The sequence below is a fragment of the Sarcophilus harrisii genome, chromosome 6 (assembly GCF_902635505.1).
Source record: "Sarcophilus harrisii chromosome 6, mSarHar1.11, whole genome shotgun sequence".
Taxonomy (NCBI): Eukaryota; Metazoa; Chordata; class Mammalia; order Dasyuromorphia; family Dasyuridae; genus Sarcophilus; species Sarcophilus harrisii.
The window spans coordinates 131,833,073-131,847,648 of record NC_045431.1 but is presented as its reverse complement, the minus strand read 5'-3'; positions in this window follow the sequence as shown (position 1 = coordinate 131,847,648).

Sequence of the window (14,576 nt, the reverse complement as noted above, 5' to 3'; positions counted from 1 at the left end):
GAAATACAGAATTAGTAATTTTAACTGTAAATGTGAATGGGATAAATTCTCCCATAAAGCAGAGGTGTATAGCAGACTGGATCAAAAGCCAGAACCCTACAACATGTTGTTTACAGGAAACACATTTAAAGCAGGGTTAAGGTAAAAGACTGGAGCATATACAGAGTAAAGGTAAATGACTGGAGTAGAATCTATTATGCTTCAGGTGAAGTAAAAAAATCAAGGCTAGCCATCCTGATCTCAGATCAAGCAAAAGCAAAAATTGACCTAATTAAAAGAGATAAGGAAATTATATCTTGCTAAAGGGTTGCACAGACAATGAAGCAATATCAATACTAAACATATATGCACCAAATGATATAGCATCTAACTTCCTAAAGGAGAAGTTAAGAGAGTTGCAAGAAGAAACAGACAGCAAAACTATACTAATGGGAGATCTCAACCTTGCACTCTCAGAATTAGATAAATCAAACCACAAAACAAATAAAAAAGAAGTTAAAGAGGTAAATAGAATATTAGAAAAGTTAGGTATGATAAATCTTTGGAGAAAACTGAATGGAGACAGAAAGGAGTACACTTTCTTCTCAGCAGTTCATGGAACCTATACAAAAATTGACCATATATTAGGACATAAAGATCTCAAAATAAAATGCAGAAAGGGAGAAATAGTAAATTCATTCTTTTCCGATCACGATGCAATAAAAACTATATTCAACAAAAAGCTAGGGGCAAATAGACCAAAAAGTAATTGGAAACTAAATAATCTCATCCTAATGAATGACTGGGTGAAACAGCAAATCATAGACACAATTAATAATTTCACCCAAGAGAATGACAACAGTGAAACAACATACCAAAATTTGTGGGATGCATCCAAAGCAGTAATAAGGGGGAAATTTTATATCTTTAGAGGCTTAGTTGAATAAAATAGAGAACGAGAAGATCAATGAATTGGACTTGTGATTTAAAAAGCTAGAAAAAGACCAAATTAAAAACCCTCAATCAAATACTAAACTTGAAATTCTAAAATTAAAAGGAGAAATTGATAAAATTGAAATAAAAAACTATTGGATTAATAAATAAAACTAAGAGTTAGTTTTATGAAAAAAACAATAAAATAGATAAACCTTTGGTAAATCTGATTAGAAAAAGGAAAGAGGAAAATCAAATTGTTAATCTTAAAAATGAAAAGGGAGAACTTTCCACCAATGAAGAGGAAATTAGAGCAATAGTTAGGAGTTACTTTACTCAACTTTATGCCAAGAAATTTGATAACATAAGTGAAATGGATGACTACCTTCAAAAACACAGGCTTCCCAGATTAACAGAGGAGAAAGTAAATTGCTTAAATAGTCTCATTTTAGAAAAAGAAATAGAACAAGCTATTAATCAACTCCCTAAGAAAAAATCCCCAGGACCAGATGGATTTACATGTGAATTCTACCAAACATTTAAAGAACAATTAACTCCAATGTTATATAAACTATTTGAAAAAATAGATAATGAAGGATTCCTACCAAATTCCTTTTATGACACAGATATGGTACTAATACCTAAACCAGGTAGGTTGAAAACAGAGAAAGAAAATTATAGACCAATCTCCCTAATTAATATTGATGCTAAAATCTTTAATAAAATATTAGCAAAAGGATTACAGAAAATCAACTCCAGGATAATATACCATGTTCAAGTAGGATTTATACCCGGAATGCAGGGCTGGTTCAATGTTAGGAAAACTATTAGCATAATTGACCATATCAATAACCAAATTAGCAAAAACCATATGATCGTCTCAATAGATGCAGAAAAAGCATTTGATAAAATCCAGCATCCATTCCTATTAAAAACACTTGAGAATAAAGGAATGAATGGATTTTTCCTTAAAATAATCAGTAGCATCTATTTAAAACCATCAGTAAGCAACATATGTAATGGAGATAAACTGGAATGATTCCAAATAAGATCAGGAGTGAAACAAGGTTGCCCACTAGCATGATTACTATTCAATATTGTATTAGAAATGCTAGCTTCAGCAATAAGAGTTGAGAAGGAGATTAAATGAATAGAGTAGGTAATGAAGAAACCAAATTATCACTCTTTGCTGAGGATATGATGGTACACTTAGAGAACCCCAGAGATTCTACTGAAAAGCTATTAGAAATAATCCACACCTTTAGCAAAGTTGCAGTATACAAAATAAACCCCCATAAGTCATCAGCATTCTTATATATCACTACCATTTAAAGTAAATGCCGATAGTATAAAATATTTGGGAATCTATCTGCCAAGGGAAAGTCAGGAACTATATGAGCAAAAGTACAAAACACTTTCCACACAAATAAAGTCTTATCTAACCAATTCGAAAAATATTAAATGCTCTCGGATAGATCAAGCAAATATAATAAAGATGACAATACTACCTAAACTAATCTATTTATTTAGTGCTATACCAATCAGACTCCCAAAAAACTATTTTAATAACCTAGAAAAAATAACAACAAAATTCATCTGGAAGAACAAAAGGTCAAGAATTATAAAGGAACTAATAAAAAAATCAAATGAAGGTGGCCTAGCTCTACTATATCTAAAACCATATTATAAAGCAGCGGTCACCAAAACCATTTGGTATTGGCTAAGAAATCGACTAGTTGATCAGTGGAATAGGTTAGGGTCAAAGGATAAAATAGTCATTAATCTTAATGATCTAGTGTTTGACAAACCCAAAGACCCCAGATTTTGGGATGAGAATTCAATGTTTGACAAAAACTGCTGGGAAAATTGGAAATTAGTATGGCAGAAACTAGGTATTGACCCACACTTAACACCATACACCAAGATAAGGTCAAAATGGGTTCATGATCTAGGCATAAAGAATGAGATTATAAATATATTTTTTTTATTTAATAGCCTTTTATTTACAGGATATATACATGGGTAACTTTACAGCATTAACAATTGCCAAACCTCTTGTTCCAATTTTTCACCTCTTACCCCCCCCCCCTCCCCTAGATGGCAGGATGTTAAATATATTAAAATATAAATTAGATACACAATAAGTATACCTGACCAAAACGTTATTTTGCTGTAGAAAAAGAATCAGACTCTGAAATATTGTACAATTAGCTTGTGAAAGGAAATAAAAAATGCAGGTGTGCATAAATATAGGGATTAGGAATTCAATGTAATGGTTTTTAGTCATCTCCCAGAGTTCTTTTTCTGGGCATAGCTGGTTCAGTTCATTACTGCTCCTTTGGAAATGATTTGGTTGATCTCGTTGCTGAGGAGGGCCTGATCCATCAGAACTGGTCATCATATAGTATTATTGTTGAAGTATATAATGATCTCCTGGTCCTGCTCATTTCACTCAGCATCAGTTCATGTAAGTCTCTCCAGGCCTTTCTGAAATTATCCTGTTGGTCATTTCTTACAGAACAGTAATATTCCATAATTTTCATATACCACAATTTATTCAACCATTCTCCAACTGATGGACATCCATTCAATTTCCAGTTTTTAGCCACTACAAAAAGGGCAGCCACAAACATTCATGCACATACAGGTCCCTTTCCCTTCTTTATAATCTCTTTGGGATATAATCCCAGTAGTAACACTGCTGGATCAAAGGGTATGCACAGTTTGATAACTTTTTGAGCATAGTTCCAAACTACTCTCCAAAATGGTTGGATTCGTTCACAACTCCACCAACAATGCATCAATGTCCCAGTTTTCCCGCATCCCCTCCAACAATCATCATTATTTTTCCTGTCATCTTAGCCAATCTGACAGGTGTGTAGTGGTATCTTAGAGTTGTCTTAATTTGCATTTCTCTGATTAATAATGACTTGGAGCATCTTTTCCATATGATAGAAATAGTTTCAATTTCTTCATCTGAGAATTGTCTGTTCATATCCTTTGACCATTTTTCAATTGGAGAATGGCTTGATTTTTTATAAATTAGAGTTAATTCTCTATATATTTTGGAAATGAGGCCTTTATCAGAACCTTTGACTGTAAAATATTTTTCCCAGTTTATTGCTTCCCTTCTAATCTTGTCTGCATTAGTTTTGTTTGTACAAAAACTTTTCAGTTTGGTATAATCGAAATTTTCTATTTTGTGATCAGTAATGATCTCTAGTTCTGCTTTGGTCATAAAGACCTTCCCCTTCCACAGGTCTGAGAGGTAAACTATCCTATGTTCCTCTAATTTATTAATAATTTCAATCTTTATGCCTAGGTCATGAACCCATTTTGACCTTATCTTGGTGTATGGCATTAAGTATGGATCAATGCCTAGTTTCTGCCATATTAGTTTCCAATTTTCCTAGCAATTTTTATCAAACAGTAAGTTCTTATCCCAAAAGCTGGGATGGGTTTGTCAAAGACTAGGTTGCTATATTTGTTGACTGTTTTATCCCTTGAACCTAATCGATTCCACTGATCAACTAATCTATTCCTTAGCCAATACCATATATAAATAAATATATATAATAAATATATAAATATATTAAAAGAACATAGGATACTTTATCTCTCAGACCTGTGGAGGAGGAAGGAATTTGTGACCAAAGAAGTACTAGAGATCATTACTGATCACAAAATAGAAAATTTTGATTATATCAAATTGAAAAGGTTTTGTACAAACAAAATTAATGCAGACAAGATTAGAAGGGAAACAATAAACTGGGAAAACATTTTTTATAGTCAAAGGTTCTGATAAAGGATTCATTTCCAAAATATATAGAGAATTCAATCTAGTTTATAAGAAGCCATTCTCCAATTCATAAATGGTCAAAGGATATGAACAGATAATTTTCAGATGAAGAAATGGAAACTATTTCCAGCCATATGAAATGATGCTCCAAGTCATTATTAATCAGAGAAATACAAATTAAGACAACTCTGAGATACCACTACACACCTGTCAGATTAGCTAGGATGACAGGAAAAGATAATGCTGAATGTTGGAGGGGATGTGGGAAAACTGGGACACTGATACATTGTTGGTGGAATTGTGAATACATCTAGCCATTCTGGAGAATGGTTTGGAACTATGCTCAAAAAGTTATCAAACTGTGCATATCCTTTGAGCCAGCAGTGTTACTACTGGGTTTATATCCCCCAAAGAGATCTTAAAGAAGGGAAAGGGACCCATATGTACAAAAATGTGTGTGATAGCCTTCTTTGTAGTGGCTCAAAAGTGGAAATGAAGTGGATGCCCATCAATTGGAGAATGGCTGAATAAATTGTGGCATATGAATGGTATGGAACATTATTGTTCTATAAGAAATGAACATCAAGAGGATTTCAGAAAGGCCTGGAGAGACTTACATGACCTGATTCTGAATGAAATGAACAGGACTAGTAGATCATTATATACTTCAACAACATTACTATATGATGATCAGTTCTGATGGACGTGGCTCTCTTCAACAGTAAGATGAACCAAATCCGTTCCATTTGTTCAATAATGAATAGAACCAGCTATACCCAGTGAAAAAAACTCTGGGAAATGAGTGTGAACCACTACATAGCATTTCAATCCCTCTGTTTTTATCCACTTACATTTTTGATTTCCTTCACAGGTTAATTATACATTATTTCAAAGTCTGATTCTTCTTGTACAGCAAAATAACTGTATGGATATGTATATGCATATTATACTTAATATATACTTTAATATATTTAACATGTATTCGTCTACCTGCCATATGGGAGGGGGTGGGGGGAAGGAGGGGAAAAATTGGAACAAAAGGTTTTGCAATTATCAATGCTGAAAAATTACCCATGTATATATCTTGTAAATAAAAATCTGTAATAATAAAAAATAAAAATTAATCATAAAAAAAGAATTTATTGATAATTCACTTATAAGGCTTGCCATTTTCAAAATTGCTTAATATTATCCAGAGTAGTTCCCACTAAACCTTTTTCTTGGTAATTTAGCATTGGTTAGTCCATTTTCCTCTTTTAGTAGAAAAATGAGAGTGAGAAAAAATCAGCTTCAACAGAAGGGAGAATTAGAAAAGTAAGGTATTCTGGCTCTCATGGATGATTTTCTTGGTTAAGGAAAACCAGTATATTTCTAGTTATTCATTATTTTATCAGAAGTTTTCAGAACTGAATTATTTACCATCATATATAGACATTGGCTGTTGTGATCAACTTCAAGTCTCATCATCTAGTGTTTTCTGAATGCTATAAAAGGAATTTAAAATATTCACATGAGCTAACTTTCTTAGGATATTTTAATGACTTTAAAAATGGCAATGGACAAACCTCAGAATTTTTTTCCCAAGATTTAGTTCTTTTTAATTCAGAGACCCAGGGGTAGGATTGTAGAGGAGTACTTCCTCTCATTAATGGCCTTTTACAAATCAAACAAACAAACAAATAAAAAATCTTTGGCTCCAGTTCTTGCAGCTAGCTCATTTAATCCATAATTTTTACTATATGCCTGCAATGAACCCACCATGGGACTAGATGTAATAATAAGAGTATTATAAAACTTGGTCCCAGATTGGAAAGATAAGACATTAGGTAAATAATGTGTTGTAATACATCATTTACAATGATTTTTTATGTTAATGAGAATATGGTTCAGAGAGAGGGATAATTGGGGACCAAAGTACTAGAAAAACATCATTTCTATTCATGTAATCTTTACTGTCTGCTCCTTCCCATTTCTCCTACTGTAAATTAAGTCTTTCTTGTATACTTCTTTGTAAGATAATTTCTTCCATTCTTCCTCTCCCTTCTTTTTTGTTCCATCACATCGTTCTTTCTTATCCTTTCATTTTTTTTTTGAGATCATCCTAACATAATAGACTCATATTTATATCCTGTCTCTAAGTAAATTTCTTCTAACTGCTGTAGTACTGATAAAGTTTTTAGGGTCTATATGTACCATCTTCTCATGTAAACAGTTTAGTTTTATTTAAATTCCCTTATGATTTTTCATTCATGACTACTTTATCCTTCTTCTGATTCCTACATTTGGAATGTCAGATTTTCTATTCAGGTCTGGTCTTTTCATCAGGAATGTTTTATTTTCATTAAACAAATCAAATTAATGTCATTAAATATTCATTTTTAGTCTTGTGGTATAATATTCAGTTTTGTTGGCTAGGTTATACTTGGTTGTAATACTAGCTCCTTTGCCTTTCAGAACATTATTAGCCATAGTCATCCACTCCCTTAAAGTGGTAGCTACTAAATCTTACATGATCCTGACCTTGGTTCCACAGTATGTGAATTATTTCTTTCAGGCTGCTTGCTGTTTATTTTATCTAGACAGCTTTCTCCTTTATCTGGGAGATCTGGATTTTGGCTATGATATTACTGAGAAATTTTTTCAAAAAGTGGAGGTAGGGATATTAAGAGATGATCAAGATTCCTTCAACCTTTACTTTGGTCTCTAATTCTAAGGTATCTAGTTGTTTTCCTTTGAAATATATCTGTGCTTTAAAAAAAAAAATATGGCTTTCACCTAACTCAGTTTCATTTGATCAATGATGGACAGAAGCAGCTACACCCAAAGAAAGAACACTGGGAAATGAATGTAAACTGTTTGCATTTTTGTTTTTCTTCCCAAGTTATTTTTACCTTCTGAATCCAATTCTCCCTGTGGAACAAGAGAACTGTTTGGTTCTGCACACATATATTGTATCTAGGATATACTGTGACATATTTAACATATATAGGACTGCCATCTGGGGGTGGAGGGAGAGAGGGGAAAAATCGGAACAGAAGTGAGTGCGAGGGATAATGTTGTAAAAAATTACCCTGGCATGGGTTCTGTCAATAAAAAGTTATTATAATAATAAAAACAAGTATGGCTTTCAAATAGTCCAGTGAATCTTAAGTTATCTCTCTTTGATCTATTTCCCATATTGTTGTTTTTTTCCTATAAGAAACTGTACATTTTCTTCATTTTTTCAAAATTCTTTTGATTTGGTTTTATTGTTTCTTAATGTCTCATTGACTTCCATTTCACCAATTCTTTTTTTTTTCTTTTTCTTTTCTTTTGCTGAGATAACTGAGATTAAGTGACTTGTTCAGCATCATACAGCCAAGAAGTGTTAAATGTCTGAAGCCACATTTGAACTCAGGTCCTCCTGATTTTAGGGCTGGTACTCTATCTACTACAACAACTAGCTGCCCTCACCAATTCTTATTTTTAAGAAGTTATTTTCTTTTTTTTAATTATTTTTTTTCAAAAACAGAATAAGAAAAAATAAAAACAGAAAAGGAATACAAAACAAACCAAAAACAATCCTTGCCATGTGTGCAGCAGAACATGAGGGAAGATTCAACATATGTAACAACAAATTACCAGTTCAAAAATTATATTCATGAATGTCCATCTTTTCTTTATTTTCTTGTAAATTGTTCTTCTAGTCAATGTTGGGTACCTTTTTGATTCTATTCTTTTTTTCCTTTCATCCCCCCAAGCAAGCAATAGTTAAGAAAAGATATTTTTATGCATACATATGTAGATATATACATACACATACATACACACACATACACACATATCTTTCCTATCCCTGCTAATTCTTTGTTTTAATTTTGCTCCTTAACTTGCCTTGCAAGTTAACTTAACCTTCCCCCATACCAAGAATCCCTCCCTTGTGTTCTTCCCTCACCCTTTGCTTCCCTATCTGCCCATCCCTCCCACTTTATTTCTTTATAAATTTTGGAGGGTGTTATATCTTTTATGCTATATATATAGTGTTGCCCATTTAACCCATTCTGATATGAGTAGGTTTTCAGAACTACAAGCCTTCCTTCCCCCTCTAATGCCTCTGTGTCTATTCTTCCTCTACATCTCATTTGTACAATACAATTACTACTTTTACTTTAACTCTACCCTAATCTTTCTTTTGAGCTACTCTATTACTGATGTCAATCTTAAACATATAGTATACATTTCCCATGTAAAAAGAAAATAAACAATTTGTCCATGATGTGTTCCTTGAAATTGATCTTTGATGATGGTTCTTATGTGTTAATGTTGTATTAAGTTCAGGTTTGGTTGATAGAAAGTCCTGAAAATCTGCAAGTTTATTGAATGTCCACCTTTTTCTCATTCAATATTACATATAATTTTGCTGGATATGATATTTTTGGCCACAAGATTAGTTCTTTTTATTGTCCTATAGATACGATTCCAGGATCTGTGTTCTTTTTTATTGTGGTTGCTGATAAATCCTGTACAATTCTAATTGTAGTTATAGCATATTTGAATTGGTTTTTTTTCTTGGTTTTTGATCTGGAGGTTTCAAAATTTGACAATAATATTCCCATGTGTTTTCCATTCTTTAAGATGGTGATTTATTTTTTTCTATTTCTACTTTCCCCTTATAGATGAAAGTTTCTGTATTTCCTGCTGAGGCTTCAGCCAAACCCAGCTAGCCTCAGAGCTCTCTACTTGCTATTTCTGTGGATTTAGCACTTCACACAGGTTAATCCCCACCTGGGATCTTTCTTCAGACATTCTTGGGTTCTACCAGGAAGACCCTAGTTTTGTTCCACCTCTTCTTGATATTTCACCCAGCTATGTTCATCCTAAGACACAAATTTTTCTATTTGTGGGGAAAATCTGGAGAGCTTGAAATTTATCAACCTCCTTGGCCATCTTCCCAGAATCACTCACTCTTAAATATTTTTGAACCTCTTTTACCATTTGGCCAATTGTGATTTTTAAGGAGTTATTTTCTTCAATACTTTTTCTATCTCTCTTTTATCAAGCTGCTATTCTCTTTTCTCGCATTATTTTAATTTCTCTTCAATTTTTCCTCTGCAACTGTCATTTGATTTTTTTCTTTTTTTTTTCTTTTTTGTCTTTTGCTCTTTTAAAAATTCTTAAGCTCTTCTAGAAGTCCTCATTGATCTTATGTCCAATCTGCATTCTTTCTTCTGAGGTTTTACTCATAGACATATTCAAGTCACTGTCTTCTGGGGTTGTGTCTTAGCTTCCATTTCACCATAGTACTTTTTTATGGTTAGTTTTGTTGTTGTTATTGTTATTATTTGCTCATTTTCCTAACCTATTTCTTGACTTTGAACTTTATTGAAGAATTAGATCTCTGGGGATGGAATGGGGTAGGTATCTGGCCTGAATATCTATTTTTTATGAACTTTTACTGCTTTTATAGCTCAGTGGACATCTGAAAGTTTTGAGTACTTCCAAAATTGTTTGATCCAGAGAGAGATATGGTCACTGCCATCCTCATCTTTATTCTAGTTTTTATACATGTATAGCCCTGCTCCCTCATAATAGCAATTGTTGCTCTCTGTGCTAGAACTGCAATTTAGAACTGGGCAATGTGTGACTGAATTGTCAAATTATATCTGATCTAGTCCTACCACAAGGGATTGCTGAAATCTCTTTCTGATAAGCTTTTTAGTCCCCTTACTGTCACTGTGTACTAGGTGCTATTAGTGTCATTTCTGTTATACTCAGATCCTGGACAGTCTACATCCCAGATTTTGTAATCCTTTCTATCCTCACACACTGTCTTGGGATGAAAAATGACACAGTGTGACTTTTTATTAACCTAATAAGAATTTTGTTTGATGCATTTGTTTGTTTGTTTGTTTTTTATCTTTTTTAGAGGAATATGTTGGGGAAACTTGGCAAAAAATTCCCAGTTCATTGTATCATTTTGATCCTGCTCTATGATATGAAACCTAAATTGACTGGTATGCAACTGCTATCTATTGTTACAGATTTAACCCTCTGGTGCCCAACAGAATACTTTTAATTTCTCTTTCTCATGACAACCCTTCAAGGACTTCAAGACAAAAAGCACATCTTCCCTGACACAATCTTCTATAAGATAAATGCTTCCCATTATTTTTGTCTATTAAACCTAGATCTCCATAGTTAATTTCTTTTTGCTGTATCATATCCCTTCCTTCAACTGAGGACATACCAAAAAGGCTTCATGGATAAAGTGAGATCTGGCCTCTCCCTTGAGGGAATAGAAAGATTTTAACAGATAGAAGGGAGTATTTTTAAGGCATAATATTTTGTTTATATGAATGCACAAAGATAAGATAGGACAGAACAATCAGAAATAGTTATACGTTCATGGGGGGCAGAGTTGGGTTATAGAGAGTACCTGAAGAGGAATAGTGTAAAATAAGGTTGTAAAAGTGGAATGGAACCAGGTAAATAAGGGTCAAGCTAAATCGAAATCCAAGATAAGTATCTATAGGTTGCTTGAAAAATGGGTGGCTGTAAATTGTATTTATCCCTCCACAGAGATGAAATCTCTTCATATATATAAGAAACAGAAGTGAAAATAACTTTTAGGAGACAACCACTCACGTGTCTTCAGGGATACACACATGACTGCCAAGTCTCTGGGTGGTAGAAAGGATAAACTATGGGGCTTGGGTTATTTAAGTAACTGTAGGGAGTGGAGCTAGATGTGTGGCACTTCTTAATGGGCCAGATTGATTCATTTGCCCATCCCTAATTAAATTTTGCTTGCATTTCTTACAAGTTTTGTGTGGTTAGTAGTTCCAAAGGAAGGAGGAGGAGTGATCTTTTATTGTTTATTTCTAAAAATCTTTTGTATGCATGTGTGTGAGGTTTCTACGCTTTTATCCCCCTTTCCATTGAAAAGAATACAACTATCCTGGAAGAGATTTTGGAAAAGAGTTGCAAGTATATGTTAATGGAAAAGAAATATTTCTACAGGGAAAATTCAAGGCTGTTTGAAAATAATGGCTTTGTAATTCTTTGTTGATCTTTTTTTATGTTCATGTTGATATATGCAGGCTTTCTAAGTGCACTTTCCCTGATTAAGAACCCCCCATTACTCTAATTAAAATAACACATCTGGTCTTAATACTTTATAATAACTGACTGTTATACCCCCTAATCCTAGCTCTGGAGTAAATTTCACAATCTGGACCATAAGATATAGAGGTCATACAATATTCCTGAATTGACTGCTACAGTTTATGAATGTGTTGATGGGTCAGTGAGAAGAAGGCAGAAGGAGGGAAGGAAGAAGAAAAGAAAGAGGAGGTGCTGAGGCAGGCAGAGGAGCATAGTGAATTGAGCTCTGGACGTGAAGGCTGGTTCAAATCCCAATACTAACCCAAAGCAGATGTGTGCCCATGAACGTGACATTTAACCTCTGAATTGCAGTTGTTTCATATGTAAAATGGTGACAATGGTAATGAATTTTTCAGGAATCAAATGACATATTAAGGATCAAATGAGATATTATATCTAAAAAATGCTTTTGCAAATCTTGAAGTACTATAGAAATGTGAACAATGATGGTGATTTTGAGCTGGAAGGGAACTTCAGGCCACCAGTTGTAAGCCTTTGTTTTTCAAGATGAAGAAACTAAGGCTCAGAGAAGCAGAGTGTCTTGCTTGGATATTAATAGCCAGCATTTATGTAGCATTTTAAAGTTTTCAAAACACTTTACATGCAATATCTCATTTGACTTTTACTATAACCCTTGTAGGGAGGTCTTATTATTATCCCCATTTTACAGAAGGAAGAAGTGAGGCAGACAGAATTTAAGTGATTATTCAGGGTAACACCTTTAGAAAGTATCTGAGACTGGATTTGAACTTAGATCTTCCTGACTCTAGATCTAACCTCTGTGCAACCTAAAGTCCAAACACTGGAGAAAACATGTGAACTCTATAATTATTTCACTTTGCATAGTAGCATGGCTGATTGAGTTATTGAATTAAGAATCTGTGCATAAGCTTGTGTATATATGAGGGGACAAAGTGTCTAAGTCAAGTATTTTGTGTTCTATAGCTTAGGTCACTGAATCTAGTGTCAGAGAACCTACCTAGTTTCAAATCCTACCTTTATCACTATCTGTGCAACTTTGGGCAAATCACCTAAATAAGGGATGATCAGGGAAACAAAGGGGATTCGATAAAGCACTTCCATATTGTGTACTTTCACTGAAATTCATCCCAAAAGTTAAAGGTTATTTCTATTTACCTAAATCCTCTACTCACTTGTCATTGGCCCATGTAACAACCTCATTTTCTTTAATTGATTTTCCCCCACTTATATACTTTTTCTTACTATTTCCATTTGAAGGAGAACATATAAAATTCACTCCTTAAAATTCTCTTTCATATCCTTGAAAAGTCACATTGCTTGACTAAATTGAAAAAGAAGCAAACAAAATAAAATCCTTCTAAATCTCTCAATTTTTCTGGGGTTTTTTTTAAGTTCTTAATTTATGGTTTACAGTGAGAATCACCACTTCACTGAAGCTGCAGTTTCCTAGGCTACACTTCCCAAACTAATGAGAAACATGGTAAGCATACAAAGCTGTTAAAGAGGGAGCCTGACCCAGGGGTGAAAGCACAGGTGTGAATTTGCAGTATATTAGTTTTAGTCCTGGCTGAACCAAAGTCAGTTTCTTACTTTGGATCTCTATCTTTAAAAAGGGATGATTGGGAATAAAGATCACTTACATTTGAATAGGATAGACTGTATACATGTGCCTGGCAACTAAAATGTGGTATATTTTGAAAACTAGTTTTATAATAGCAGAATTAGCTAATGGAAAGAATATATAGCTCATATTCAATTGTTTATTTTGTAGATTTTAAAAAATCATAGCCCAAATACCTGTCCCTCCACTGAATTGTTTTTTTGTAAAAAAAAAAAGAAAAAAAGAAAAACTTAATCATAATTGACCGATAAAAATGACCATGAGCAAATGTTGTTTACAACAATCCTTTCTCCCCATCCCTCTTCCCCGACCCCCCTTTTACAACAATCCCCTCCCATCCCTACTACTCTTTTCTGAGCACAGGGAAACAATCATTTATTCTCTAGTCATTGCAATTAATCTATTTTTGGTAGTGTTGGTTTTAAGTCTAAAGTATCTTGTTTTAATATCCCCCTTCACTTAGTACTTAACCTCTCCAGACCTCATTTTTTTTTCTTTTTTTAAATCAGTACAATGAAGGGGTTTAGAATGAATCGTTTTTATGGTTGCTTCTACTTTGATAATTCTTTGAAAATTACAACTTTGATCTGTAAGTGAAACTTACTTGAAACTTCTGGATTCTGTGGTATAATGAAAAGAATGTTGGGTCTGAATTCAGAACAACTGGGTTCACATCCTTGCTCTGCAATTTACATTTTCTAAGACCTTAGATAAGTCGCTTCAATAGTTGGATCTGTTTTCTGATCTATGAAAGAGAAGTTTGCATTGGCTGGGTTCTAAGACCCTACTGAATGGGACCCGGTGGAGATTTCTCAAAAACTCTATGAGATAGAGTAGATTAGACCTTAGGCCTAAGTCACATGATTCTCATTCCCAGAGCCAGCCTTGGGCCTCAGGTTGCAGAAGTCAAATGATCTCTGGGCCTAAAAGTCCCTAAAAGGTTAAGACTCTAGGCCAGCTACAGGAAGTGACCGTGACCCATAGAAAGCAGACGGTGGTGACCATTGGTCAAGGATGGTTATTTCCTTTTAGTCTATTCAATGAAAAGGATTGAATCTTTTGCCATTTAACCCTTGACAAGCTTCTTGTTTGTCAGGTCCAGGAGCACATGGTGGGAAC